Source organism: Numenius arquata, chromosome 10 (genome assembly GCF_964106895.1).
Source record: "Numenius arquata chromosome 10, bNumArq3.hap1.1, whole genome shotgun sequence".
NCBI lineage: Eukaryota > Metazoa > Chordata > Aves > Charadriiformes > Scolopacidae > Numenius > Numenius arquata.
The window spans coordinates 52,302,225-52,318,807 of NC_133585.1; the positions used below are offsets into that span (position 1 = coordinate 52,302,225).

A 16,583-nucleotide genomic window follows, 5' to 3' on the forward strand; every position below is an offset into this window, starting at 1 on the left:
TAAAATACGAACAATTTGGAAAAAAAATAATTCAAGCTATTACTTCTGAAATACACAATTATATTGGTCCCATTAATCAGTTCAGAGTGTTGTATTAATGAATGGAAATTAATTCCTTGTAAGGTGTTTCTTTTACAAGGTAGTTTCTTCTACAGAGTCCGTGCATCTCCTTTCTAAATCCTGAGTAAGAAACCAGCAAAAGAAAATATCTGTAATTAAAAAAATTAAAGGGGTATACAGATTTGAAGGATTATAATACTAAATGTGAAATCTACTCTGTGGGTTATTTTCTTTTTTTTTTTTCATTTATTTGTGGGGTTGATTGTAAAACTTAATATACCCTGGGTAATTTGCATCGTTATGTTACGTGGTATCTTATTGCACCATACATGTAATAATGACGTACAGAACATATGGTTGAGAAATAGGATTGAGAAATTCCTAGACTGATAAACAGATAATATAATCACAAACAAAATTCTTACGAGTTTCTCAAATATGACGGAAGATGAAAAAAATGGTAAGTTATTTTCCTCGTGCTTTAAGAAAAACAACTTAAATATTCCTCTCCTCCTGTCTTTTTTTCTTTTCTTTTTTTGAGAAATAATAGCCTCTAGGCAATAAAATCCCTTAAAAATGCAAACATCTGGGAAAGGAAAAAAACAAAGCACAATGGCAAATGTGCAGAGACAACCACTCAGACATGTCAAAGATGTTTCTACGAGCATACAAGAGAATTAAAAAAATACTGAAGAAAGAATGGTGAAGGATGTTTAAGGGGAAAAAAAAAAAAAAAAAGGAGAAAAAAGCCTGACAAGGGAAGGACAAAGGCAACCAAGCGGAACTTCTGTCCTAGGACATAAAAGCAGCAGCTCCCCTGGTTTTGCGATCTGCTTCAAAGAGCAATTCTGACTTTTTTCTGACCACGTTCCCGAGTGCCCCAGAACTACACTGCCCATATTTTTTATCTTTTAGTAGTAGACTGCTCCCAACCACGCTACTGGAGCACTGGAAGAGATCCTGGGATGGGTTATCCGTGCCACAGAGGTTCATCTGCTCTGCGTTACGATAGCGGCTGATTCCCTCTGACCATTCAAGTCCTTTGGAGACCACCAGCCCAACTGGAGGGCTGGTTGCAGGGCTGTAATGGTCCCGCTGGAAAGGCATGGGTCTGAGGGCACGCTGAGCCCTGAGCAGATGGACGGCACGTCAGGCCCACCCAGACCCTGCTGGGTGACTACTCAGGGTGCTGGGAGGGCAACTAGTAAATTAGTTGCTGGGAAAAATTAACTACTGAGTTTTCTCAGAGGAGATATGTAGCTCCTCCACTCCAGAAGGACTCTCAGGTGTCATCTCACTTGCACACAATGTGGGAGCCACCACGGCAGCGGTGTGCATCTACACATGGTAATTCTTTGTAAAAGCTTCCACGCACTAGTTAAAAAAACTGATTGCTTTTCCTAGCACGTCTAAATTCTTTTTTATCCATAATCCATCAATTAATCATTCATCTCACACGCAGGCACAAACGTGTCACCGCCATTGCAATCATATCCCGATGCCACACTAATATTATGATCCTTCTTCCACTTACGCAAAACCCAGTCTTTTTTGTGCTGTATGTCCTACTTGCTGACTGCCTGTCACCTCTTGAACAAAAATACTTTCTCTAATGGGACTAACCTGAGCAGGAAATGCTACAGAGAACACGGTTCCGAAAACTGCTTTCATTCATCTCGTCAGAGAAATCTGCAATTCCAAACCTGACTTTCGTCTATTAAAAAAAAATCTGACTTTTAAAATATTACCTGATAACATTAACAAAATTCTGAGGGCAAAAAATTAAGATCCTTATTTCTAAAATACATTCATTTCTATACCAATAGTTAGCTTGAGGTACCTAATCTAGCCATTTGCACAATACTGTGCATTACAAGCAGGAATAGGAAACTGTATAAGGTGGAAATAAAAGAGATGGAGAAAATGGTTGGAGAAAAGCACAAATCCAGATGTTAACTTTCTCACAGTGAGCATAAAGAGCCACTTGATACCAAACTCACACATTAAAGCCTGTGGCATTTCAGGTTAAGTGGGAGCATCTCACTGAGAAGTCTGAAATCAGCTACTCTCTATAGTAAAAGTGGTCACATTTCTGGAAATTAGTGCCATTACCAGCGCCAACATCTCCTTCATTTCTGTTTTTAATCCTCTTATAAGGATGTTAAGGTATCCAGGAATATCTCAGTTCCCTGGGGCAGGACAAGTAGCCCAGCACCCAAAAGGTTAAGATTATCCTGCGCTGTTAAAACCACCTGAGACTGATACTTTTCTGTACCTTTATCTCCCATTGTCCTCTCTGCGACTGCAAATTCCCCCAATAACCACCGCAGCCATCAAGAGAAAAGTCTGCCAGGGTTTTTTTTTTTTTGATCAATTTTCATCCCTTCTAACAGCTTTCCTGCCACAAGAGCGTAAGAGGGATCAGAAGCAGGCAGGACGTTAGTTTTCATCCCCAATTATCAAGGAACTCGACTTCATGGTTGTGTTTTTGCTGACCCTTCTACAGATGGCTGGAATATTCCCAGAACAGAAAAGAAGGGTTAAAGAAAATTCTGGATAATGAGGGTTGTAATATGGATTAGAAGCATAATTTCTATTTTGTGTTTCGAAAAACATACACGCTGCATAGCGTTCTATTTTTTTAATGTGAAGACACTAATACTAAAAAAGAAATATGACATGGTTATTTTAATTATGTAAAACTGTAATTGGCATTTATTGCGTAGGGCTTCAGAGGGATAGGAGCATGGGATGGAAAGCTGATTTTTTCATTAAACAGCTGCCCCAAGGCAGATACATTCTGAACAAAGCACCTTTTCATGAGATCTACCTGTCCCATGGAGAGAGCAACAAAGGCAATGAGGAAGGGGAGGTAAGAAGCCTGAACAAGGAGAGAATGATATGAAAAAAGTCCATCAGAAAAGAGGAAAAAAAAAAAAAAGGATAAAAGAGAAAGTAGGAAGTGGGATGGGGTGGCGTGGTATGGTCTAATAAAGGTTAAACGACTTAATCAATAAGAAAAAGGAGCCTTCAAAGGAGAAGGGGCAAAAAGAGGGAAAGGAGGAAATTAAAAGAGCACACTTAAAGGATGAGAAGGATTAAAACTAAGATGGAACAAGAGAAAGAAAGAAAATCTCTCCAAAGAATGGGAAGGAAAAGGCAAAAAAAAAAAATAATGTTCGTGCATACAGATCACTTCGGGGAGCAAAAGGCTGGTGCCCATTTGTGTCTGTTGTATCCCACATGGGACTATATGGCGTTCCTCAGCGCTTCTGGCTGCTTAAGGAGCATTAGAGAGATGAGTCATCAGGGCTGGGGGTAAGTCCAGGACAATCTCTGCTTTCTTGTCTACACTCACCTCTTCCCTGCTCTGCCTGAAGATGGCTGCCAGCAGTTAGGCGCGGAAAGAGCTCAGCAAGAACACCTCCCTGCCTGTTATTCCAAGATGAGGGGTGGTATCAGAAAAAACTGTCCCCGAACCAGTTGCAGATGCTTCTAGTAGGCCAGCCCTCTGAGCATCTTCGTGGCCTCCTCTGGCCCCACTCCAACAGGTCCATGTCCTTCTGACGTTGGTGGCCCCAGAGCTGGAGGCAGTGCTCCAGGTGGGGTCTCCCCAGAGCGGAGCAGAGGGGCAGAATCACCCCCTTCACCCTGCTGGCCACGCTGCTGGGGATGCAGCCCAGGATGTGGGGGGCTATCTGGGCTGTGAGCGCACATTGCCAGCTCATGTCCAGCTTCTCACTCACCAGTCACTATCCATCCACCATCCACTCGTCACTACTAACATACAGACACGGCAAGAGGCAACTTCTTTCCCTCCTGTTTCAGGAGGGAATTCAGACAGTGTAATGCAAACACCACGCCAGTTTAAGATTATTAACCTACAAAACAGCAGCAGAGCTTTGCTCTCAGAGGCAGAAATCATGGCACAGAAGCTGTCCGATACTTATGACAGCAGAGAGCATGTTTTTGAGTGGTGGAAATACTGGACCTGCTATTTTTTTCCTCTTGCTTCTCAACGTCCCATTTCCCAGGGAACCAAACAGAACTAGGGCAGCACCGATGAGGCAGCGGCAGAGCACTGAAACCTGAGGTTCCCACACTTCATAACTCAAGAGCTTTTCCCAAAGGCCTTCTGCAGATTCCATGACATTGTTCAAGTCTTTGTAACCACGGGAGTATTCTTTTCACATTTCTTTAAATACATTTTAAGTTGTAATCATGGCAGTACAGTAACAGGAACAAGAAACATATGCACACTGTAACTATAACTTCATTCTGCCAAGATTTAAGCCTTTATTTGGAATTGTGTAAATTGAGAGTCACTAACTATCATCACAAAGACGAAAGGTTAGTGCATTGATTATAGACTGCTTAATATTCACATTTTATTATTTCTGGATCAATGTCAGAGAAAAATTCTATACTAACCATACACACAAAAACCCTAAAAATATTTTAATCGTTCTCTTGATTTTCTTTCTGCCTTCAAATTTCTTGAACTTTTAGCGGAAGCAGCCTCCTATCCATCACTCCGAAATACATACAGAAATACCTGCTAGTTTAACATTCCAGGTGCAAAATTCCTAATCTCTGCCCGCTCCTTTAAGATATAACAGACCGGATTAAATCTGGGGTAGAACACAGGACAAGTCCATCAACATTGCTAAAGCAGGCACGAAGGATGTGGAAGCTTCCCCAACTACAGGGTACTTACTTCTAGAGATGTGTGGTTCAAATGCTTAAATTGAAGCATTTTATTCTTTACTAGCTTGCTTTTTAAACTTCTTAAGGAATTTTTCACATACAAAAGGGAAAAAACATCTGGTCTGTTGTGGTCACGATCATAATAACGAAGCTGGTGAAGGGCCTGAAGCATAAGTCTTACAAAGAACGATTAAGGGAGCTGGGACTGTTTAGTTTGAGGAAGAGGAGGCTGAGGGGTGACCTCATCACTCTCTGTAACTACTTGAAAGGACACTGTAGAGAGGTTGGTGCTGGTCTCTTCTCACAAGCAAATAGCGATAGAACAAGAGGGAACGGCTTCAAGCTGCAACAGGGTAGGTTTAGACTGGACATTAGGAAGAACTTCACAGTAAGAGCGATCAGACACTGGAACGGGCTGCCCAGGGAGGGGGTTGAGTCACCATCCTTGGATGAGCTTAAGAGTCGCTTAGATGTGGTGTTGGGGGATACGGTGTAGGGAAAAACTTTGTAGAGTAGGGTTGATGGTTGGACTCGATGACCCCAAGGGTCTTTTCCAACCCGAATGATTCTATGATTATAGGATAATGAAGCAAAGCTGCATCCAAAGTTCAAGACTGAATCCAAAAAACTTCCAGCTAAATTTATTTAACATAATTTTTGATCAATCTGAGTATCACTAATGATAAAGCAACTGGATAAACCCGGGTGGGCTGTACTGTTTTACTCAGCTATTATTCCGCTGGACTTTCTCTACACCACTAGTCATTTTAATGTCTAGCTAAGAGTATAAATAACTGTAATAGGGGAGGGAAGAATTTCCCTTTCAGGCTCCAAACAATGTAAATGCACTGGCTGATTCCTCCGCCCTGCTCAGGAATGTCCCTCGGGGCCTCCTGTCCCACAAGGCTTGCAAAGCAGTTTATTCTAGAGGGCTTTTTTGGAAGCTAGAAAGGAGTTTTAAAAATATCTAACCCATCCTCCCTCTCTGCCTTTGGGTTTATTGGCTTCGGCACACGGTAGCCAGAATTTGCTACAATTAGGGGAGACAACAAAGACTTTTAAAGGGGAGACTAGATTAAAATAAGAAATAATCCAACTTGAGCGAGGAAGAGATCCATACGTGATGCTGCGGAGCATTCTTGATGCCAATTATTTCGAGTTATTCATACAAAACCGTAAACAAACAGAAAAAATATTCAGTATTACAAGCCACTGACAAAAGGCCTCGAGGAAATAGATCAGGAAGGGCATCTGAAGAGAAATACTGCAGTGAATTTTGAGAACTACACATTACAGGGCATAAGTAACAACTTTATATTGTATCTCTTGAAAAATGCATTATAAAGACTTGAGAAAGAAGTATTATCTTTGAATTAGCCAGGTAAATATGCCAAAGATGATGCATACCTGGAGACATGTAAGATCTAAAGGACTTGGAAATCGAAGCTTACAAGGGACCAATTATTGTTTCTATCAGTGTATACTTTTTATCTGACCATTATTTTATAGTCTGATATCAAGAAGATTAAACTGGTGAAGTGCTTCTTTCTAATTTTTCAGTACCAGTAAAAATTACTGTAATGAAAAACAGATCTTTGGACACTTATCACATGCCATAATGACAAGCAACTTCTTTACTAATATACCGCTGCTTTAAGAAGCTCTGTCTTTCAGCTTTTCCATTTTTATCATCCCCATCTAAAGTGCCTGCTGGCAAACCAGCAGCACGTCGGAAGCGGGTGAAGAACATGAAGAAACACAAGTGTGAATTTCACGAAGCCTGATGCTCCTGCTATGCCCTATACTTCTGGCCAGTAAAACAACGTAAGCACTTAGCTCCAAAGCCCCACGTTGCGCGTCTCATCCCAGTGGCAATTACGGCAGGAGCCCAGCTGTAAAAACCCCGATGGAGCTGCTGTGCGGATTCAAAGACTCCACAGCTCGATTCATCAGAAGCGCTTGGCTGCCTTTCTGAAGCCTTTTCGCTGCTGCTGGACACAGAGCGAGGGGTGCAAGGTCACCCCTGTCCTCGCCCCTTCACCGCTCAGCAGAGGACAAGCTGCCAGAGAGTAACCCAGAGACTCCAGAAATACCACAGACAGTATTGTAAACCTTTCCCGGATACACTGTAGGACACCACAAAGGAGACTTAAGAATGAAGAGAACGACAAGATGCCTTACACCAACTACTAGTAAGAAAATCAAAGGAAAGCTTTACCCTTCTTTGGAGCTTTCTGAATGAACTAAAAGACTCAAACAGCAGCAGTTGATATTTTGTGCTCAGCATTAGCCAAGTCAGCCTTCTGTATATTCAGCCATCGTAACATATGGGTTTGTACAAATAAATTCCATTATACGTTGAGCAAATAGGTACTGCACTGTTAAATTAAAGCTTTAGGAAATGCATATAAAATAATATTTTAGAGAATATTTCATTGGCATCTCCAGCTCATGGCAATGATGGGCTAAGTTTACTGCCGATTGCTGCAAAACAGAGTAGGTATCAATGCAAAGATGAGTTGGACCGATGGCCGAATTTACAGCAACTGACTTCCTTTTAATTTGCAAGTACCCTGCGCTTAAGTATTGCCAAATGGAGCCGGGTTTTTTCTTTTTTACAACAACAAAGTATCCTGTTACATACACAGAACTGTTCCTTTACTCTGTAACTTGCTGCTAACTGTTATGGGATTTATCTTCAGGAGAAGAATAGCAATAAAGAGGTAAATTAATTCAGTTTTCTGTAACCGTAGCAAGGATACTAGTGTAAACATACAGAACTCCCACGGAGAGAGTATTTTTAGTCCTTTGTAATAAACCATCAGCAAGTTAGCAGACAGAAACATCCTTACATATTATTTTTTTCCTCCTGGCTCCAAGAACGTATCTCATACCTAAGAATTCTAACGATTGAAATAATTCTCCCAATTACTTTGCTACGTTCCAGTCTGCATAGCCGAGTATGTAATGCAATAAAACTATGCCTGAATGGTCTGTTTACCCCACAGCAAGTTCCCAGGAAAATTCTTTCCCCCTTAAAGGACTTGTCTCTTTGGGAGGGCGCCGGCTGGCAAAAGGCCGAGGGGAGCTGGTGCTTGAGCAGCCCCGACGGAGGAGCGGTGCCCGGGCGCCTTGCGACGGCAGCCAACCAACCGCGGGAAATGTTATTGGAGTTTTTGTGCTGTAAAATTGCTGCTTTCATGCCCACTGCATCTGACAATAGGAATCCTCGGCCTTGCATGAGAGAGGACGGCTGATGTGCCTTCCAGTCAGATCTCCGCATCCTTAAAGAGGAGGGTTACCACTCCGGTGTGCTCCTAATGGGTGAGTGACAAAGGAATTCATGTCAATGCTACCTCCAGACACAAAGAGATACTAAATGGAGAACCCTTTTGTGTATAATGCACAAGAGCAGAGAAATTACACTTTAAGCACAGCCCTTAAGCTTTTAAAATCATTGATAATATTTAAAGAGATAAAGGATGTTAAATTAAAGGCGCCAAATGTTTAGCCTTTTACTTTTCAAAGCAACTTTGCGATAAGCTCTGTTTTCACAATCACCCAATGCACTTCTACTTATTTTTCGCTCAGTGACTCAAGCGCAAAATCCTCAGTATTTCTTCTACGGAAGCCTGCGACAAGCATCTGCCAGCAGAATTTGCAAAAGCCCTGTTTACTTTAAAGCACTAAAGCATCGTCCTCCAACCTACAGCAAGCCAGAGCGGAGTTCAAGAGGAAGCCAAAAGCCAAAGAGGAGAAAAAACAGATTTATTTTTTTTTTTTTTTTTAATTTTTGTCAAATGCTCTGGTTTTTTTTTTGCCACAGGGACTTTTTCAACACTATAGAATAAAACATGTGGTGGTGTTGCATTACAGTGACTGGACCCCTGCATTAACTTCCATTTAATCCATTAGCAACCTGGCTTTCCTCAAGAAGCGTAGAATCAGGCCCTAGCAATCATCAGGGTTCAGCAGAACTAGGGAATAAATTGGGTATTTTATGTATTTGCACAGCTCTCTTTCTTCAACAGCAACTACAGACTCAGTCCCCGATGAAGGAAGAAACTTATCCACAGTCAATTAACGACTGGATAATACATGGTATCCTTAATGAATTTCTACATTTCGTACCAAGCTGGTAGACATTTGGTGCTCTCCAAAGCACCAGCTCCTTACAATGACCATGACCACACAAACTAATTTTAATTCAGCTAAAACAAACAAAAAATTAAACGACTGTCCAAGCTTTCACAGCTGGGAAAAACACGACATTTTTTTTTCTCCCTTTACAAAAACAAACCCCAAACAAGAGCAGCCTAAAGACTATGAAACCACAAGATGATTAAAAAAAAAAAATTAAAAAAAAATAAAATCAAGATTTTATCAAAACCTCAAAACCTTCAACTCATTCTGTGTTTCCGGAAGAACTTGTGCCTTCTCAAAGCTATCAAGGCTCAGTGAGCATTAGAGCTGATAAGAAGGGCTTGTAAAACTGTAAGTTCAGTCTGTTGCCACCGAGTGATGAACAAATGGGATCACGTGTAAGATCCTCAGTCCTCTCTCCCTAAATAAGGTTTTTTAAACAGATTTTATTGTGGTACAGAGTTAAAAATATTAGACCTTTCCCTGAAATAAAATAAGGAAAAATCATCACTAACAGAGTTTAACGTGATGATGTGAGACACTTGCGTCTGACCCTGACCTCCCTGGGCACTTGCACACCGTTTATACCTCTGGAAGTCAGCCTAAGCAGTAACTCGATAAAGTCCTCAGCTTTGTGATTTATAATGAAAATAAACTCTCTGTGTGACTATTTCCTTCTCCCTTTACCTTCTGTATTACAAATTAACTTGTACCATAAATTCGTTCGAGCCTACTTTTCCCCACAAGAGCAGTACATCCTCCTTCCTCATCGTGACTTCGCGGTTCTTCCCCGAACAAACTATGACAGAATTTAAATTCCAGCTCCTTATCTTGCAATTAGGAATCTCTGCTCTGCAATCAAGGCAGCCGAAGGGAACGACGTGTGTGCAAGCACCGGCAAGAAGGGAAGGGAGGCGGTTTTGAGTCTCATCTTCATCTCTACTGCCAGGTACAGGTTGGTTCAGTTTAAGCAGCTTCCTTCCTTCGATAAAGCTATATTCTGCTTTTATATTCCCCTGTATTTCAGAATCAATTTCTCTTCGCAGATTTTTCTTAACTCACACAATTTTTTGTAATACGATTTTTTTTTTTTTCTTTGATGGGGAAGGGAGGAGGGGAGGAAATGTCTCTACATCAGCTCATATCCGCAGTACGATACACAGTTGGCAGGTTGTCCCATCTGGCACGCATTCGAGTAGAAGACGGATAATTTGTCACTCTGAATCCTTTGATTTGTGAAGAGGCCGAAATCATCTTTGGAAAGATATTTTGCAGCTAATGATACAGGAGGTGTGGGGGAGACTGTTCTTTGAAGGCTACAAAGGCCACACTCTGAGGAGAAATAATTGGTCTTGGCTCTTCTATTAAGTAACAGAGATCGAAAACTACAAAAATCTTTAAGGGAAAAATATGACTTACAACAATCAGACATGAGAACTAATTGCCCACCACTTTGCAAAATTTGATTTTGGAGGGGTGAGGGTGAGATTAGGGAATTGTAATTTGCTCTTGGCAAACAGGCTGAATGGTTAATTAAACTGAACAAATGTACATTTTTGTACATTAAGGGAACAATGTTGACAGAAATTTGGCTTAAAAACCAAAGGAAGAAGATAAAAAGATGGATTCATGAAATGGAAATCAAATATCAAAAAGGGATCAAAAATAAATTGGCTAGCATTCAAGACAATTTTTAAGTTTTTAAAGCAACTATATTTGCCCCAAGCATGTGGAATAGATAAATTTGTCGATCTGTATCTAAAGGCTATTGGCCTTCCCGCACTCTCGGATTTTTGCCTGTAAGAGATGAAGCCTGCGAGCCCTGCTGCACGGTGCTTCAAATAAAGCAGTGCTTGGCCCGAGAAAAAAGATCAGCATGTGTTTTTATAGCATGAAATTACTCCATAGTTAGAGAAAGCTCATCAAATACCTCTACTCAGCATCACGAGCATTTTGAATTTATGGGTATCAAACATTTTTGCTTACAAAATATTTCCATGAGTACGCACATGCCCAGAAGATCCCCGAGTTTTCATTGAGAACAGGCAGCCTTATTTTGGAATTTTGCAGGATGTGAAATGGACCTGCAAGTGGGACAGGAAAGAGTCTGTTCTGCAAATGATTTATTGTGGAAGGTGTGGAAAAATTCAGAGTAAGTCTGGGCTACAGGACAAATTGTAGTTGTCTTTTACATTTAAACAATCATTGCACCGTGTACTGCTAATGAAACACACTCACCCTACCTTAGTATGATAATCTCTGTTATAAGCTACAAACTCGTGTATACACGATACGAAACGCACACAGGTACTACCAGAAAAGCTCCAGGAGGTTCCCTCAGCCCACCTCCTCCTAAGGGAATGTAGGTTCATTCTCAGCAGCATGACTGACATTATTATTTATTTTAATTTCATGTTACAAAGTGACAGAGCTTCAGTCACTTCCCTTGGGACAGACCTAGATATCTTAATACAGTTCACTGTTAGGTAGTTTTTCCTGATATTGTGCCTAATCTTTCCTGATTTTCAGCCTATTGCTTTAAATTGTATCTCTGCATGGTACACAACATGCTCTATTCCACCTCGGGTTATTGGTTTCCCTTTGTCAGCGCTTAATTAACGTTTAGACTATGTACTGACTCAAAGCTTTATTCTCTTACCTATTCCCATATATTAACACCTCTAACCTCCTATATGTTTTCATCCAAATATATCCGAACAGATGAGTAACAGCAATAATTCTGTAAGTAACATGAGAATTTGACAGGAACCTTGAAAAAGCAAGAGGCCCAAATTCCAAACTGATATTCCATTGATGCCGGGTCTGTCATTCCCTCTCTGTGGATGTTCTTGTTAGTCAGACCATGTTGCAGATTTATGTCTGATTAAAATTCTCTACCACCATTTCTCCTCAGATTTTTCCTGAATATTCTGCATCTCAGACCAGCTTACATTTTTCAGTTCTAATTTCACTTTATTAGTTTCTGGCCGTACGATTAATGATCTTTCCTTGTCCTTTTCTATTAACATTTTGTCCCCAGTTGGCACTCAGAACTCTCACTATTTAGCATCATTAGGAAATTTTATTAGTGCCATTTTTAGTCCTTCGTCCATATAACTAATGACAATGTTAAATAAAACCAAGATTATAGCATATCCCCATGATGTTCTTCAACACAACTCCTCCTAGTTTCATCTATTATTCTTAATTCATTATCACAGACTATTTCAAACCAAGCAGGTCTAAATTCATTCTCAAGCAACACATCTTAGGATCAGTGTCAGATCCGAAGACAAATTGTATATACTGATACAACAATGACAAAGCTTAATTTATCACAAATTATGAGACAAGAGAGAAAAATCTCATTAGACAATGTGTAAGACGACAATGAAAATAAGGTGTGTGGATACCCACAGAGTTTCCAGGGAATTCAGATGGATTGTCAGTTCTCAGAATGACGGAGAGAAAAAAAGCAAATTTACACTTCACCCAAAAAAGCCCAAACAGCTTTTAAGAATTCAATTTCACGCCATCATGTTTGCATTTCTTTCTCCCTGAGCACTTTTCTCCCCTCTCCTTCGGTTCCCCACTAATCAGAACGAAACTGCTGTTGATTACATTGGAGGGAATGCCTAAATTTTAATAAAAAAACCCAAACCCTAAAAACACACAGCTCTGCTTTGCACGTGTGTCACATCTGGTCATTTCTGCTGCCACTCCTGAGCACTTGGCCTGTGTTCTCTTGGGTGCTGGTACAAAAGCAGAAGGTTCTGACTTTGGCTTCTTGACATTGTGGGATGATAAAATATTTATCGTTTCTGTATGACAGACACTTTTCTATAAGCTCTCCCATCAAATTACTTGATGATGACTCATTAGAAACTCCTCAGATGATGTGCATAGAAGAATTATGCCACAGAAAGAACGTTTGGTGTCTGTAGAATGAGATGTCTTACAATGAGACCTCTGAACATGAGGAGTTCTTGGATGTTATCATTCAACCAGCCTTACTGGATTATTTTTTCCCTTTCACAAATTAAAATTCAGAGTTGTGCTTTAGATTCCAAAATTCTTTCTTTTTGCAGGAAAGCTTAGCCATTTTGAACTGAAAAGCCCATCAATCTGCAACTTGCATGTGGCGGGAACAAAATTTTGCTTATTGTGCATCACCTGGCAGATCCTTGATCAAGAACAACTGAAACCCATTGTATATTCTACTGAATTCTTTAGATTTTCCCATCAGATGAACTATCAACACAAAGTGTTAAGAGACCTGAGAACCTCGTACAACTTCCAACGTTCAAATACACTGTACAAAGGCTGCTGTGAAATACGTCTTTCTCTATTTCTCATTTGATGGTTCTACCACAATGTTTCCAATTCAGGGGATAAAAATCCTCAAATCTGAATTTCTAATTCAGGCTCTTCACCTCCATTGTCAGTACTAAGCATTAACTTTTAACTATATATTTTCTTCATAGTCTCTGCTTAATCCAAGAATTTAGCACTGTGTTTCTCATTATAATACATGTCTGCATTGAAAGATAAGCTACTACCAATTTCAATAAATTCCCCTTCAAATTCTGACTAATCTATAATTTTTAGTGGAAAAAGATTATGAAGCTTATCAAGATGCTTAAATACAGACTTTACATGACTTCTATTGTTTGTAAGTAGACTTTATTACATAAAAAACCCCCTCTCCACCTCAGTCACATTCAAGAGTCCTCCCTGTTCCTCGTTCACTCTCCCTCTCGCTTAAAACGTTCTTCTTCCCTCCAGACATACTCAGACGCCCCTGTTTCTTATAAACCAGTTTGCTCTTCTTTATGAAACCTGCGTAACTAGTAAATTGTCCTGAAACCGGTGGACAAATAGGCCGACTGCTGGAACAGTCAGTATTCTGAGCTGCACCGTGGAGAAGAGGGACAGTAAGCAGAATGAATTAGAGGTGCTATGTAAAGGAACACTGTTAGGACTGATGCTCTGAAAATGTATCTCCTCCTGCATTTTACAACCTATTAACACACTGCTTTTAGCGAAATGAAATGAATCCCAGCAAACTGTCCACACAATCATCACTTGATCTGAAATTTTAAAGCTGCTAGCAATACCTCTGCAAAGACATTTCTTCTCATATGCTTAGTATTTGATAACAGATTTTAGTAATTCTTATTTCTCTTTTAGCTAATTTCTCAAATGAAAGCTAATTCCCATTGGTCAACAAAACAAACTAATCAAACCCAAAGGCTTAGATTAATATCGTTCTACATACATAACCAGATCCTTTAAATTTTGAGGGAGTTCATCCAATAAACTACATTTATCAAACGAACTCAGACTAAAGTAAAACAAACAGATGCTTGCATAGACTGAAGAGAGGGTAATTTAACTGCTGTTCACATAAAGTCAATAGAACTGAAATCAGTTCAATAATACAATTGTTTTCCACCAGTACCTTTTTTCCTCCTAAATGCCTCAAAAGTGACCCCCCACCCCCTGCCAAAATAAACATCGGACAAAAGTCATCCAGAATGTGGCACTGGAGTTACTTCTTCTGTATCAGGAGGAATTAAAAAACAACTGGTGAAAAAAAACACCCTTTCTCCTGTGAAAGTGCTACACATGCTGTGTTACCATTTTAAGTAAAGAAAATGCAGTACTCAAATAAGACTGTACCAAAGGCCATGATTAAGTAATATTTAGTTTCTTGGGTAGATTTGGAGAGATCCACATACAAAAAAATCTACACAACAACGCATCAAGTAGAAGAACGCTGTAGCTAACTTAGAAATTATTAGCTTAATTATTAAATTCTGCTCTTGCTTGTTTTACAAAGAACATATTTTTCCCCATCAATAGGCCAACAGTACAAAATGAGAAACCAACCATAAAAATCAAGTAGATATTCCAAGCAATATTTATATATATACTGCATAAAAGCATCTTTCCTTCAATTAATGCAAAGCCCGATCCCGCAGCTGACTGCAGGGATGGAAGCTCACTACCAGAACACCTTCGGTCTTCTCCTCGTCCAGCAGAAAAGCTAACAAACCCCACTTAAATGACGACAATCACAAATACGGTATCTGTCGTTATCAAGCTGAAGCACTTCTGAAAACAAGTCTAATCTTGTGGAGCGGGAGAAAGATCGTTAGCTGTATTATATGACTGCCAGCACTACCAGATTACGAGTGTGTACATATCATTGATTTAATTCTTTGACAGCGGGAAGCAGGAACTGCAAGAACTTCTATCGAACATAAACACTGAAGGGGGGAATCTCAGACATCTACAGACAGAGGAGACAGGGGAGACAGCAGGAAGACAGAGGGGAAGGGAAGGGAAAGTAAAATGAACATGAATTTACAGATTATGCTGGATTTCCCTTCTGCTTAGCAAAAGTCTTACCAAGAGCAACTCTCAACATACACCACGGTGTTAGCTTCTGTCCTGCTTGTTACCAAAACCCCCCTTATTTTCTCCTGCTGAAAGGCCAAGACTTGACTTGCCGTGGGAGCAGCTGAAATTATTTTGGTCAGCCTGGGGTGAAAGGGCTTAAGGAACATTCCTCAAGGTTGGCAAACAGACTAGCAAGCAACTGGTGAAAATTTCAGAAGCAGCAAAATGCTAAAACCTAGAGGAACGATGAACAATTATTACCTTTCTAAGGAGCTAGGACATATAAGGGTTCATCCCAACTATTCAAAATTCTTATCAGTTTTCTCTTGCTTTTGCATTTTTCATTTGTAGAGGAAGGGCTGGTGGATACAGTAATCTAAATGTATTGACTTATTGAGCTAAACCAGGCTACCTTTTTGGATAATGCATTCATTTTCTAACAGATTTCCTATTCCTGGACATACAGGAAAGGAGACGTCTTCGTAAAATACCCTGATTATGACAACGTATTACCATTTTTTTGGAGTTCTTCACAGATCAAAAATTGAGTAAGTTGAACATGGTAAACTAAAGTTATCATTGTCAATTTTAAACATCTTAATTCAAGCCCCTAACATGGCAAAAAAAAAAAAAAAAAGGCAAAAAAAAGATCAAAGTCACATACACAACTGCTCTTAGCAGACTGGCTTTTTGGACACCACACTGAAGTTGCACTCAAAGCCAGGGTGAGAAGCTCAAATCTAGTGGTTTTGCTCTGCAAAATAATTCTGCCCAACCAACTGCTGTGCAATCTGTAGGAAAATACTTCTCCAAACCCCCTCTAGTGGTTCATCTGTAGGAGAGCTCTTTACAAAAGGCAGAAATGGTCAGAAAATGAAGAAGCTTGTTCCAAGCTTTGCTGATCTACTGGGGAAGGCCTGTGAATTAACAAATTCTTTTTCCAGTCTGCCTACCCCAAAAACATCTGTTAAATCATACAACAGAAATGGAACCCTGTGGCTACTTTTTTTTTATGTTAAAAAAAAAAAAAGTAAAAATGTGGTTTCTTATGGTATGATATATAAGTGGGCACTAGTGTTTCAAGTACATGTCACTCCTGTTGGCTACTCCTACTGGTTGGGAGGATGAGGAATATGGAAACTACATCTCAGGAGCCACCGTTGCCTTCTCTCACCACAGAGCTCTTCCTCTAGATCACTTCTCTCAAGGCAGAGTGCCCGAACCAATAACGTACAAATCCCATTCTCCTACCCCAGGGAGACTAAAGG

The 16,583-nt window shown here is 40.1% G+C and overlaps 1 protein-coding gene across 6 annotated transcripts in view; it reads right to left on the reverse strand.

Annotated features, from left to right (window-relative positions):
• The window catches only part of TENM3 (teneurin transmembrane protein 3), a 322,908-nt gene that overhangs the window by 158,243 nt on the left and 148,082 nt on the right, over positions 1-16,583 (reverse strand). The window lies entirely within an intron of this gene.